The following is a 13,744-nucleotide window of genomic DNA, read 5'->3' on the forward strand; positions in this document are numbered from 1 at the left end:
TAGCTAGACAAGGCTTATCGCAAATACGAAAGCAAATCAAACATAACAAAGATTTTGTTTTTCTGGAGAAATTAAAGCACATACGAATGACTCCCGTTCAGAATACAATATTTTCGATTGTATACGGCGATCCTCCTGGTTTAATGCAACTCTAGTAGGGCAGGCCTATTTGATAGTAGCTTGCACCTGTTGTGTCGTATTCAGCTATATATCTGCGACATCTTGCAATCGCATCCCCTTTAGGATGCTTTTCGGTATGGGGAAAAGTTAAGCCTTTTCCAGTAAGTGGTGTCAAAACATGCCCAATATCATATATGACTGCCACTTCGTAATTTCTTTACAGAAAATTGTCTTCCGGATATTCTTAACAGTCGTCAGCCAGGGAGACTCCATGTAGAGATAAACAGAACAAAATGCAGCTGATAACAGAAAAATATCTAAAAAGGTCTAAAGCACACTTGACTCGTATCCAGATGATAAGTTACTCGAATCTAGTCCCCAGCTAAAGCCAGTGGTAGCATCTTCTGCCTGATTTTCTTCCACCTTTAACATAAAGACAATATCACAGCACCATTACCGAAATATAAAGTGATCGCACTCTTCAACTTGTGTTCATGTGGACAAATCGTATAGACTCCAATACCTTCAATGAATTTCCTTCAAAAAGACATCACAAAAAATCTTGAGCAGTCAGGAAATAAGTGTTTCTATTTCCCACCCCATTCGACCCCCCACCCACACATAAACCTGCACTTCGAAATTAACTTTAACCTTCATATCGGCTTTATAAACTTTTCTATTCCTCTGGTCGACACTGGATCTTGGAAGATGGTCCACATCAAACCGATCTCTATTATATCTATAGCTGCCTTCCTTTGGAAAAACCTGAATTCCATCAAGAACATAAAGAAAATAACTATAAGGACTTGAATAGTAGAAGAAATAATAATAAAAAAATAAATAAATAAGATTTGCTCGAAGAATAACACTAAAAATTAAACGCCTTCCTGATATTATCATCAGACATCATAGAGTCAAAACTTCTAATTGTAATGCAAACATAATAAACGTTATGTTTGCATAGAATACTTTTTAATTAAATCCGCCCATACCCATAACAGTTACATCAAAAGAAACGCATTATGTAATTAAAGAAAATTGCATTAACTATTTGTTGGATTCAGCTTCCAGGATCGGTGAGGGTATACCAGTCCTACACTATGTGCAGAACTAGTTACCTTTTTTCTTTTTTTTTTACTGCAATAGTAGCACGCGACAAGACTGGCTGGCACTTGGCCAAATCCTACTGACAATGTGGACGAATGTTTCGGCACGCATGACCTTCGTCTTTATCGTATTACTTGCTCTACCTGTTACAATTTAAAATGTTTTTTTGTACTGTCCAAGTGGATTTCAAAATGCCGTATAATATGGTTATCTGAAGTACCGTACGTAATTATTGAGTGTGGTTATTTATTTATTTATTTTTTTTTTTTTGCCCATTCATATAAAATGGCTTCAACACTTTCTTAATATCATATTTCTTATTTTCTCTTTGAAAGTGAATCATGATCACTGCATGCACTTATTAGATTACATAGATCAGTGGAGTCAAAGTACCAAACACATTTTTTTTTTTTGTGATTCAATACCGTAAAAGTTATGAAATATATTTATGACCTCTATAATAAAACACGCAACTTTATAATGATTTTACAAAGTTAATTTTCAAGAAAATTAATTTTAGTTAACTTTACATTCTTTAAAAAATCGTAACTTATTTCTAATCGCAATGAGTGTTATTTTCTAGCACAAGTTTTCTTGCAATTACCCCCACGGAACTGAGTTCATTAAGATTTGGATACTAAAGTATGCAGAAACCACCGCCATCTTGTGTACCTAATCCTAGCTGCTATTATTAAATAGCGAGAATTTTGAGGTTGATTTTTCTAAGTTATCGGGTTTAAAACAGAGTTTCAAAAAAAAAACATTTACGGATAAAAAACTTCCACCTACCTCCTGTGGGGAAAAAAAGCTTTTCTTTTTTTTTTACACCTAGGTAAGGTCGGATAAATTTCCTCAATTATCTGGGATACATTTCGAAGAAATTTTGTAAATATCTACTTTCTTTTTTTAACATCGTCAATAGCTCTATATATTTGGAGGCAGTCTGTAGAAAAAAATTAGCACTGAAAAACTCCCATATGTATATAGATGAATGAATACAAATTTATCGTATACAATGGAATCTTGAAGTTTTTTTTTTTTTTTAAAGCCTTATTTGTTAACAGAAGTATAGGGTATAATTCTGCCGATGTGCATATTCAGAGCACCGTCCAGATGGACGTGAGCTTTGTCAGTCCAGAACATGTTCCATGGCCAGTCGTTGTCCATTCAGTGCGAGCAAGAAACTACAGGGCAAATGTTTCTCGTGCACCCCAGTCAGGATTAAACAATTGCTGAACGTGGGAAATCTTGTACAGCGCAGAATTTGCCTTATGATTTTGTGAACAGTGCTTATAGGTTTATCTAAAGACCGTGCAAAAACGCCTTGCGCTGCTGCTTCCTAGGTTTGACATCTAAGGAAACTGTCTCTTCAAATTTCCGGATCATTTATGAATCTTGCTTTTATGGAAGCTTCTTTCGCACGTCATTGGAGACTTTTGTCATTTGCATAAATGGTACGGTCGCAGAGTTTCAGTGCATACCAGGAGTATCATACGTAATTGACATATATTGCAGCGCCATATATCACCTCTAGCGGCAACTTTTAGAACTAACGTTGGTTTTTGTGCAAAATAAAATTCTATTGCCGCACACATTATGTTAAATATTAAATGGTTCCGCTGAGTAGTTACCCAGTTACAGTCTTTTGAAATGTGAACTTTAATTATAATCGCCCTTTACTACTACTGCTAAGCAAGCCTTATACCTGACTTCTCTTGGACAAAAGTGAGCAATTTTAAACGCATTGGGTTTGAACGTCAAGCCGAGCCGTGAAAAGAGATAACCAGCAGTAACGCCCTACACCCCGGTGTGTCCTATGTCCTGTAGTGTTGAGTTCTCAAGGCCGGTTTGCCTGCTTTGCGGGATGAAAATTCCCCAGGATAAACTTGGGAAAAAACCTGTCTACGCCCACCGGCTAACTCGGCTATGGCTGAGGAAGATCCTTCAGCTCCTCACATCACCGACGGGAATCGAACCTAGGGCACCTTCCCCAGGCTAGTGGCTGCGAGGCGCACAGCCACTAGGCTAATCGCGCGGACATGCTTTATGATTATATTTTTATAATATAATCATGTTTATATTTTGTCATAACATTTTATATTGAAGTAAATGGCAAATATAATGAAGTATACAAAACATCCTTCAGTATTCTATACTCACAGAGAACGGCTTGGCAGGCCACATGTCAAAACAAATCTGCTTCGTTTTGTATCTAATAATAATATTCTGCATGACACTGGGCCAAATTATTACGTAAACGATGCGACAGAGAGATCCACCAGTGGAATGAAATGTGTACTTTGACAGTGCATCAAGCCAAGTTCGTGTGCGTGTGTGGGCGTTGTTTTGAAACTGAAAACAAGGTCAAACGATACAAGGAAGTTGTCCGATCTCAACGAAGATGAAATGCTTAGACTACATATTAAATGCAATGCTCGAAACAAAATGCGAAACTTCCCAAATTTGGCCAACTCTCAAGAATAAAATGAAAGGAGTGCGAGCCTCTTGGGAATTCCTGTCGGCATTCTAAATAAATGACATTCTAGTCATGTTTAAGGCAAGGTTGATTCCCGTAGTTGAAAGTGCAAGCAGCAAATACATAAATCGATAGCGATCTTTTGTTTCATTACTTTTGCATTAGGCCAAACTGAATGACAAAATCATAAAAATAAATAACAAATAAAGGTCAATCAATGGTTAATAAGGCACAACAAAGCAAAGATGGTACTGCACGTATACTAAAGATCATAAAATGGGTATTAAATTCTGATGGATGCATCCCCAAACAATAAAATACCTCCTAAACAGAAACGTGACGCAAGATACACGACAACTCGCCACGACCTGCATGCATTCCAAGCCCACACTCGATCAGTCCAAGCCTACACTGTGCTTCCCACTACAACAAGGAGCGGTATTCAGCCGTGCCTATTATTATTATTTTCCTCATTGAGTCTTAAATGGACTATACATCAAGGAAAGAATCTTTCTCACTGTGATGTTAGCTTTTATAAATGTTTTCATCTGTGCTGAGAATATATTATGTAGGCTTCAGTAACTGAAATATAATGCAAGTAATAAAAGAAACAAACAAAAAAAGACTTCTAAGATATAATGTACATTATTCACTGTAAAATAAAAATAATTACCGTACTATTCAACTGACAAAAATAGATTGATAAAAAAAAAAAAAAAAAATCTGCGCAACTTGCAAATAACGTATTATTAACTACGCCTTGTTATTCGTCACTTCAAAGCGCGAGGTGGAAAAAAGATGAAACTAATTAGTTCGATGGTGAGTCATATAGGTGGCGTTAAAAGAGGTGCATTTCCATAGCAGCATAAATAACACATCCGCGTAAGAAATCTACAATACGTATTACTGCTTTTATCAGTGGCGTATGCAAAGCAGTTTTATTAAATATTATTAAATAATTAAATAATAATTATTAATAATTATATGCAATTATTTATTGCAAAAAACCGTTTACATTCATATCATAAATAAAATCTTAAGTCAATGTATTAGGAAACAATTTTTATACAAAATTAATAAGCAAATAATTTTTCAAAATAAGTTAATATTTTTATAGACATACAGTGCAACAGCATTTCACATAAAAATCCAAATTGTAATAATATTCGAAGGATGACACAGACAAGATGGAAGTGTTGGGTTTGATTTCTACAATTTTAAGGGCCCCATCAAAGAACAAATTCTGTTAGAAATTAGTTTCTCAAAATCGATAAATCGTTCTCTCATAACTCATTTCCACAAACGCTTTACCGTGTTAATTATTTAATTCTCTAAATATTCAAGAAAAAACTGTAGTGTCCTATTTTATCATACCGAGGTGTTTGTTCCCCCCCCCCCACACACACACACCAGCGGGTAAGAAACTGGGGATTTTCCTTTGTAGAGTCCTCTAAAGAAGAGCGAAAGAAGGTTACCATTCTTCTTACATAACGTCATTATTTTTCCTGGTCTGCACTTTCGTGTTATTAATGAGATGGTGTTTAAATAAAGCAACTTTTATATAATATTAATGGCTTCCCAAGAGCAGTCTTCAAGTAATTCGGTTTGCTGCTTCGGAAAGTAACCGGTGCACTCTACTCCATCTCGAGTGCTACTACCCGAGAAGTTCCTCCGTTAACCATTTGTACTTCAGTCCGGTGTCACATAATACCTAATCCCCCCCCCCCGATGGATTTCACGTGAATTTGGATTTCAAGATTCTGACATTTGTCCTTCGTGTAACCAAAGTAAACAAGACTAACAACATCGCTAAATTTATATTAACCAGGAACAAACTTGTAAATCAAGTACCTCAAGGTCGCGGTAACTTAAAAAGAAAAAAAAAAAATACTAAAGACGAATCCCAAATCAGTTCCGCTTGGTTCAAAAATCTTTATGACTGCAAAATATCATTAGTGCATTCCAGTATTAGAGACGTTCGCTTACACTATAAAAGAATGCCTGGAACAATATTTCATTAAATATTGTTCCAGGACATTTTATTTTAGTTAAAAAAATAATAATAAATAAATAAAACCTACACCAATTCAAAGAACTTAATCCGAACCCCCTCAGAAAGAAAAGTCATAAGCGAAAATTGATTCTTAAAATGGAAAACATGGCATTTCTCGGCTGCCAAAACGGTCGATGTGACCGTCTTGGCACCCAATTGAGACGAGTTGAGCCCCCTCATGAGGAGGTAAGTATTTATGACTGTGAGTATGTGTTCACGGGGCCGGTTTGCCTGTTCTGGGGGAAGAAAAATGTGATTTTCCGGGTGGAAAAAACTCCTGCCTCCGTATGAGACTGGCTAACTCACCTTTCGTCGAAAGAGACCAGATAAAGTTCCTCACGTCATGGAAGGGAATCGAACCCAGGTCTTTCCCGCCAAAGGGCTTCGTCTATACCGACTGAGCTACGGAGGCTCTGTCCGATGTGTATGAAATGGGATGAGTAGCTCAATACGTCAGGTGGATTTCTGAGACTTGGAAGATCATATGCGATTTTTTTATTTATGAAAGATCATAAATAAATCAATTTATTTATTCTTTTTCGGAATTCACGGAGTCTTAAGACTCATCGATGGAGATCCATTTTGTTCTCAAAATACCTGCGCACTTCTCTATAAAATCGTTCAACGTCAGTAAATTTACGTCGGGAAAACTAGGATTTTTTTTTTTTTTTTTTTTTTTTTCATCCTACAAAGCAAGCAAACCGGACTGAAGAAATGCGAAATTAACAAACCATAATACACTAGTCTCCTGGCCAGAGTTATTTCCACAGTAACTAAAAATAAAAATAATTATTTAAAATATATATATATAAAAGTCAGTACAATCGCGGTTTTCTTGGGCAACGAACGCCTGCCTCCGTAAATGCAGTTGAAATCTTCGTCTGACACCGGCTAACCCAACTGGGTTAGCAAATCACATCAAGGTCTTATAAAAAGATTTTTTTTTATATATGTGACTCCCATCCACGAAATGATTCTATAAACCTATAATACATTCCTACCGTGAGTGGGCTAAGGAATGTTTCCCCCATGTTTCAAATTATTATTTTTTTTTTATCATTTATTTTTACTTAATCCGTTTCCTTCCTTGCAGTTTATGTACGGTTCGCTTCTGAAATAAGATACAGTTATTGCAAGTAGATGTGTAGGAATAACAGTCGTTTTAGCCTGTCAGTCAAATAGATTTTGCATGTGGATATTACGCGCAATAGAAAGAAACTGAGTTCGAATATTTCGAGCCAGTTAATATTATCCTGTACTGCAGAAAAAGAAGAAAAAAAAATGTTTTCATTTTAATTTCTTAGGATTCCATTTATATCATTGCTGTGTCAGCGTAGCGCGAGATGATAGTAAACACATGTTCCGACTAATAACTTGGCTCGATGCAAAGAAATGTCACGCGTATGCATTTACTGAAAAATACCAGTTACTTTTGGATTGAAAGCGAGATGAAGGAGAGTCTGATAGTATCAAAGGCGTGCGAGGATAGCTTGAAAATGTGAGAACGGCGAGAGGAAATGAAAAGGTCATTAAAGAAAAAATGGAAAATGAAAAGTATAGCACGTACGAACCCATGAAAAAAATGGAAAGGTTGTCTCCGGGATATGCATGGAAATACGACGGAAAAACAAGGACCGAAGAGAGAGAGAGAGAGAGAGAGAGAAATACTATTGATGAGAGCAGAAGAATTAAGTCTAGCAAAAATAAAAATCTAACGACAGTGGGTTTTAAAGCCATTTTATGTAAGGTAGAGGCTAACAGGAACAAATACACTCAGGAGCCAAAACATTATCACCACCCAGTTTGTTTCCAACCAACCAGACTTCACGGGAGGACAGAAACAGGTCGGTGGTAGCCGTACCCTAGTATAGGAATTGTTCTCATAGTCACAGGTCCTCTTATCCCCATTGAACATACCTGGACCACTAATTTTTACCTGGGGATTGTTTCTGACCCTCCTACATGGTAACACTATGGTCCGATGAATCTGGACTCAGCAAGACAACGTGTCATAAAGCTCGCACTGTGCAAGCATTCTGTGCGCGCTCCTCTGGCTGCCTGATTCTTCTGATTTGAATCTCACCGAACTTTTGTGGAAGCGTGAGAAATGCAGCATCCGCCGGTGCCTCGCTTGGTCACGTACCTCCGTGTTATGCATCTGGTTGGTCCACAATACCTCAGAACATCTTCCGTGCTCTAGGAGAGTCAATGCCAAGGCGATTGCAAGCAGTTATCTCGACCAAAGGAGGCCCAACACGCCATTAGTTAGGTGGTCATAATGTTATGACTCAGGAGTGTATAAGCCTGGAGGTACAGAAGAAATGCATCAATCAGAGTGACACCACAACCACCCTGCTTACTGGAGGCTTGAAAAAAGTCCACGTTTCGCCTATACAGCAGGGTTTCTTATCTAATTCTTAGCTGCTATTTTGGAAACACGGCCAAACCAACTGAGGTTAAGCTACGAAGCCAAAAGTCGTCACACCTTAGTACTAACTCTGGATTAGAGATAGATGTTGGAAATTTATCATTTGGTTATACTATAAATTAAAGACTGCCATTTCTTGGCAGCTTTAATTAGTAAAAAGAAGGTAAGAAATCCCTGTCGCACAAGGATGGTGTCCAAAAACGGAGGCAGCAAATTGGTTAGGACCAGAATTCAGGAGTTAGTAGACAAATATGAAACTTTATGAGGAACTGCGCGGGTTTGTAGGAAGGATTTCTTAAAGTAATCATAATCAAATGACAATCGAGTTGATAAAGGTAGTGAGAGATAAGACGGTGGTAGCCTTCACAGATATCAAAGAATAGAGGGCAGAGGAGAGTGAAAAGAACAATGGTCAAAAGATAAGCAGGGCGCCACTGCTGTCATCATAAATCAACGTCTATAACTCAATGGCTAAAACACGAGTTTCCTGGAGAAAAATCAGGACTGCTGCAAAGAGAGCGAGTACAGTTATAAGGTGAAGAGATTTTAGAGATAGGTACAGGGAAAATTTTTCTTTTCACTTCACAGTAGAAAAGCAAAAGATGAGATTTCATCCACGGAAGTTGAATAACAGTGTTTAGCTTAACTGAAATTCAGTTCGAAGCAACTACGGCGCTGAAGTCAGCATATTAATTTTGCGAATTCAGTTGTCAGGTTATACAGTTGACCCTTGAAGAACGCGGGTTTGAACTGCGCGGATCCACTTATACGCGGTTATTTGAAAAAACTCGCAGACGAACTTCCGTACCTTAGAAAGATCGAAAAAAATTAAGAAACAGTGAGGTATGTCATGAATGCATAAAATATATGTAGGTACTAGTCTATTTTATCATTTACTACCATAAAATATATACAAATCTACTATAAAAAGTTAAAATTTATCAAAACTTAACGCACACAAACACTTACAGACTGCATGGCCATTTGCAGTCGAGAGAAATGCAAACAAACGTAAAGATGTAGTATTAAATAATAATTGCATAAAATTAACTGTTATTAATTTTATGCAATGTTATTAAGTTAAATCAATTAGCATAAAATAAAATTTTTATAATGATTCATTTATTCATTAGTGCATAGGCTAGGCAAGTAGCGCACTCGGGATTTAATCTTGGAGGGGGCCGAGCACTCAAGATTTAATCTTTGAGGGGGGGGGGGACACTCGTGATTTAATCTTCGGGAGGGGGAGAGTTGAGTAGACGATTTGAGAATGCACACTATATGAGAATGCATACGACCTATGACTGAGCATCTGCAGTGATTGCCAATACATGATACCCGTGATATCTTCTGGCCCGGCTCGGGAAAACGAAGTAGCGCTCAGTCCGCAAGGGCACTACTTTGTTCGCCTTGCTTTCACAGCGGCCGGGATTCCAGAGCGCTATAGGGTATTCCCAGTTTATGTGGCCGCTAATTCATAAGTAGTATAGAAATAGAAGACACGACACAACATAAATAAAAAAAATGAATTTTAATTAGGAAAAGATTTTTGGAAAATTTTCAAGTGTTTTTTCCTTTTTCTTTTTTTGGGGGAGGGGGGGAAGGGCCCCTTGGCCTCCTCCCTGGGTGTGCCACTGGGCTAGGCTACCACGACGCAATCGTATCGATTGACTAGGCTACCATAAAGCAGTCATATCGTTGCTGCTTCATTATCAGTGCATGAATTGTTATACCTGTAAATAAATATGAATTTCTTTTTCACATCCCTAGTATTAGTAATACGTAAAACATCTACAGTATTTTGTATCATATAAGACAATATTGATGCAAGTACTGACACACATACGATTCATCTTGTAAACAGACGACCTAAACTTACGCTATCGACAAATACTGTACAGTATTCTAAATGTATTTTAACTTCCTCATGATTTTGTTTAATATTTTCTTTTCTCCAGCTTACTTTATTGCAAGAATATAGTATATGATACATACATACAATACAAAATACGTGTTAATCGACTGTTTATGTTATTGGTAAGGCTTCCAGTCAACAGTAGCCTATTAGTAGTTATGTTTTTGGGGAGTAAAGTTTTACGCGGATTTTCAAACAACGCGGGGGATTGGCGCCCCATAACTCCTGCATTGTGTAAGGGTCAACTGTGTGTGTATTTGACTGGAAAGACCAGGGTTCGAATCCCGTCTGTGAGGTGAGGAACCTTCATCAGGTGTTTTCAGGCAAATTGTGAGTTAGCCGGTCTCGCACGGGGGTGGGGTTTCTCCAAGAAACTCTGATTTTTTCGTCCCTCAAAACAGACAAACCGGCCAGAAGAACACACGGGATTAAGGTTAAACTCGTATTCCATCGCATTTGGTTTCGAACGCCTGCCCGGTAGCGTAAAATCGGGAAGGCTATATCATATTTACACAATGTTTATTTTTATTTTTTTTCAATCACGATCTCTCGCGGAACTCCGGTTGAGAAAACCCTACTCTCGAGACGAAACACGGTATAAACTGCTTCAAACCTCCAATAAGCACTGCAGCAGTCACATACATGAATGATGAAAATCATATCCAACCCATTCATGCCACAAGAAAGAACATACTAGAAGCAGGATTGTGAAGGCAACTTATATTCTTATATCCTCGTATGCTCTTTCTTGTGGCTATATCAGTTGCTTTAATATCATTTTTGTACTAGGTGTTTATCAGGACTTTCTAGACCGCCCCCCTTGCTCTCCGTTTAGCCCGGTTGAGTTGATATTCTCAGCAAATATTTGGAATTCCCCACATACGAAGTCTACCATTACATTTTTGTTCAGAATACTAAGTAAAAGCATTTCTGGATGATAAGTAACAAAAATGCATTTCTGTTACTTATTTGTGCATTTGGTGTGCCTTTAACTAAGAGGAAGGGCAGCTTTCTCGTAGGTAAATTTTCCTTCGGCACTTTCGCATATCGTGGAATGCACTGTCTAGCCGAAACAGCAGATAGAGGTGGTGTTGGTGAGTGGGACAACAAATACGTTTGTGACTGCCTATTAGGCTGGCGACAAATTTTAGCAAAAATAATTCCCAGTTAACTAAACATCATAGTAATACGATATGATGAAATCATAATAATACTACCAGTATATTGGATTTTTTTTTATGTCAATAACATTTAATAACAAAAAAAAAAAAAAAAAAAAACCTCATGAATTTAAGAGTTAGTAAGTATTTCGAAAATTAAGAATACGGTTAAACTTAGATTAATATTTTATTATATTTCAAAATGTTCTGCTGTTTAAATGAAGTAATTACTTCATATATTACATCAGCAAATTAAGCTGACAGTCAACAGCAGTAACGTGGCACTTCGTGCCATGTTATTAAAACAGATAATAATGTAGCAGGATTTCACTTCGCAAACTTCCGGTTTGTAAAGTAGGAAATGCGACGAATTCATATTCCATTCTAAAGGCATTCATTCATATGATAAACAGGTCATAAATTATGTCTGTATACCAAAGTCCCTAATGACAAATTAGTTCAAGGTCTATTTGAAAATGAAATACTCCAGTCGATATAAAATTTTATTGCGACTCTACTGAAGGAAACAGACTGCAAAATGTTCAGTTTCCAAACGAAGTATAAACTTCGTCTGTATACAGTAAAATTACAATGCGAATGCTTCTGTTAGAAGTAAAACGCGTCATAAAATTTCCCCTAAGATTTTACAATATTATTTTTACAACATTCCCATTTAGTTGGCAAAGTATGGGTTTAGCAAAAAAAAAAAAAAAATCTCCAATCTACTGCTGCGCCAAACTCAAGCAAGAAATGTGAAAATAAGCTGTAATGAAGGGAACTGCCAGGTTAAAAAAAAATAATAATAAATAAATAAATAAAAACCCATAACACTGCTTACTACGCCACATACATTATTTAACTTCTGAATGATATTCTCCTAATTATATTATTTTTACAATTACATTTTATGTATTTGATTAAAATATGAACAAAATTCAGTCCCTTAAATGCTCACTAAAAAAAAAAAAAAATTTATGAAGGTAGATTTTTCGCTGAGTCATCATCACATCTCTTACGGCTTCCAGTAGCTGTACTCCTCAAAATCACAATCATGTTGTGTGACCTCTGCTTTTCAATCGCATGAATTTTACATTGCCCTATCGCTGTGCTAACAATTGTCAATTATTACGATAGGCAGATCCATTATCCTAACGTGCTTCAGAATGTATTATGTTTGGAACTGCATCTAAAAAGTTTAGTAATGAACTTAAGAAAAAAGTCAACCTTTTTCGACAGGTGGCTAGCCAGATGCTACTTAAAATAAGCACGAATGCTAAGTTATAAAACCAATAATAATAATAAAACTGAGGTGGGTACTGAATCGTCATTCTCTATTAAATTTACGCCAAAAATAAGATGACTTAATACACGTTTCTAATAATAATTGTCATCAGTTTTGCTTGCGCTCATATATATATATATATATATATATATAGGGTCTGACCTAGTATATAGATCAGAATAGCTACGAAATTCATAACTATAATGGAACTATAAATTAATAATTATTGATCCGAAATATAAAATAATATTTATTTCCAATTCAAGTTATTCGTTTGGTAGAATATTTAGCAGCTAACGAGAATGATCATATTTAATGCTCGTTTTAAATTATAAAAATTTCAGCCATGCTTATTCAATGCCGATATAAAACATGAAAGTTGACGAATAGCACATGTGGCCACCTGTATATCAAAGGGCTGCTGGGAAAGTTAACAAAACTAGTACACCTTTCTACCTTTGTCACTATTATCTACCCAAACGATACGACTGTTTACCGTGAAACTATCAAGAAGCACGTAGATATACAGTTACTCATTTTGACAAAAATCTTCTGTAATATAACTTCATTTTCGCTCACCTGTGTGCTTAAGTAGTCATCCGACCTGTTTTCCGGCAGCATTCAAACCATTAGACATATACGAACTCCAGATGAATTAACTTTCTCTAAAAATCCAACATATAACTTCGTTCACAAACGCGTGAAGTTCGAACTCGAAGAAACCAGCACCAAAGCTGTAGGTAGCCTCGCTTGGTGCGTTTAAGACTGCGAACCGTGTGTAATGAAAGTCGCGGGTTCTTTGCTTGTCCCAGGAATAACTAAGTGATAATACGTTTTGCAGGAAAGTTTCACTGAAGAGCAAACTATCACCGGTTGTATTATAAGGGGGTGAATAACAATACTTTTAGCCAATCGTGAAATGCAATAAAAATTAAATTACTCTTTAGAATTAGTGCACAGAATTACCATTGTTTAATAACTTTTGAATGTGTGATTATTTTCTGTTGTGGACAAATATGCTTCAATACAAATAAAATTTCAAAAATAAATAAAATAATAAAGAAAGAAATAATAATAAGAGATTTGCGACGAAACAGAAATATGTTCCACTTTAAATCGCAATTTAAAATACTATGTAAGTCAGTATGTTTGTTTCCCTAGTTATGAGCGCATTCCGATTTTTTTTAAAGGTATTTCATAGCA

At 36.5% G+C, this 13,744-nt stretch overlaps 1 protein-coding gene across 1 annotated transcript in view; it reads right to left on the bottom strand.

The window, feature by feature from the left end:
- The window catches only part of LOC150095720 (uncharacterized), a 245,880-nt gene extending 232,596 nt beyond the window's left edge, over positions 1-13,284 (bottom strand). Inside the window, exon 1 of the mRNA XM_090409701.1 lies at positions 13,121-13,284. The gene's annotated coding sequence lies outside the window, so the exon portion shown is untranslated. The remainder of the gene's footprint in view (positions 1-13,120) is intronic.
- Between the last annotated feature and the right edge of the window lie 460 nt (positions 13,285-13,744).

Source organism: Typopeltis vanoorti, chromosome 20, assembly GCF_054136105.1.
Source record: "Typopeltis vanoorti isolate ZY-2024b chromosome 20, IOZ_Tvanoo_1.0, whole genome shotgun sequence".
NCBI lineage: Eukaryota > Metazoa > Arthropoda > Arachnida > Uropygi > Thelyphonidae > Typopeltis > Typopeltis vanoorti.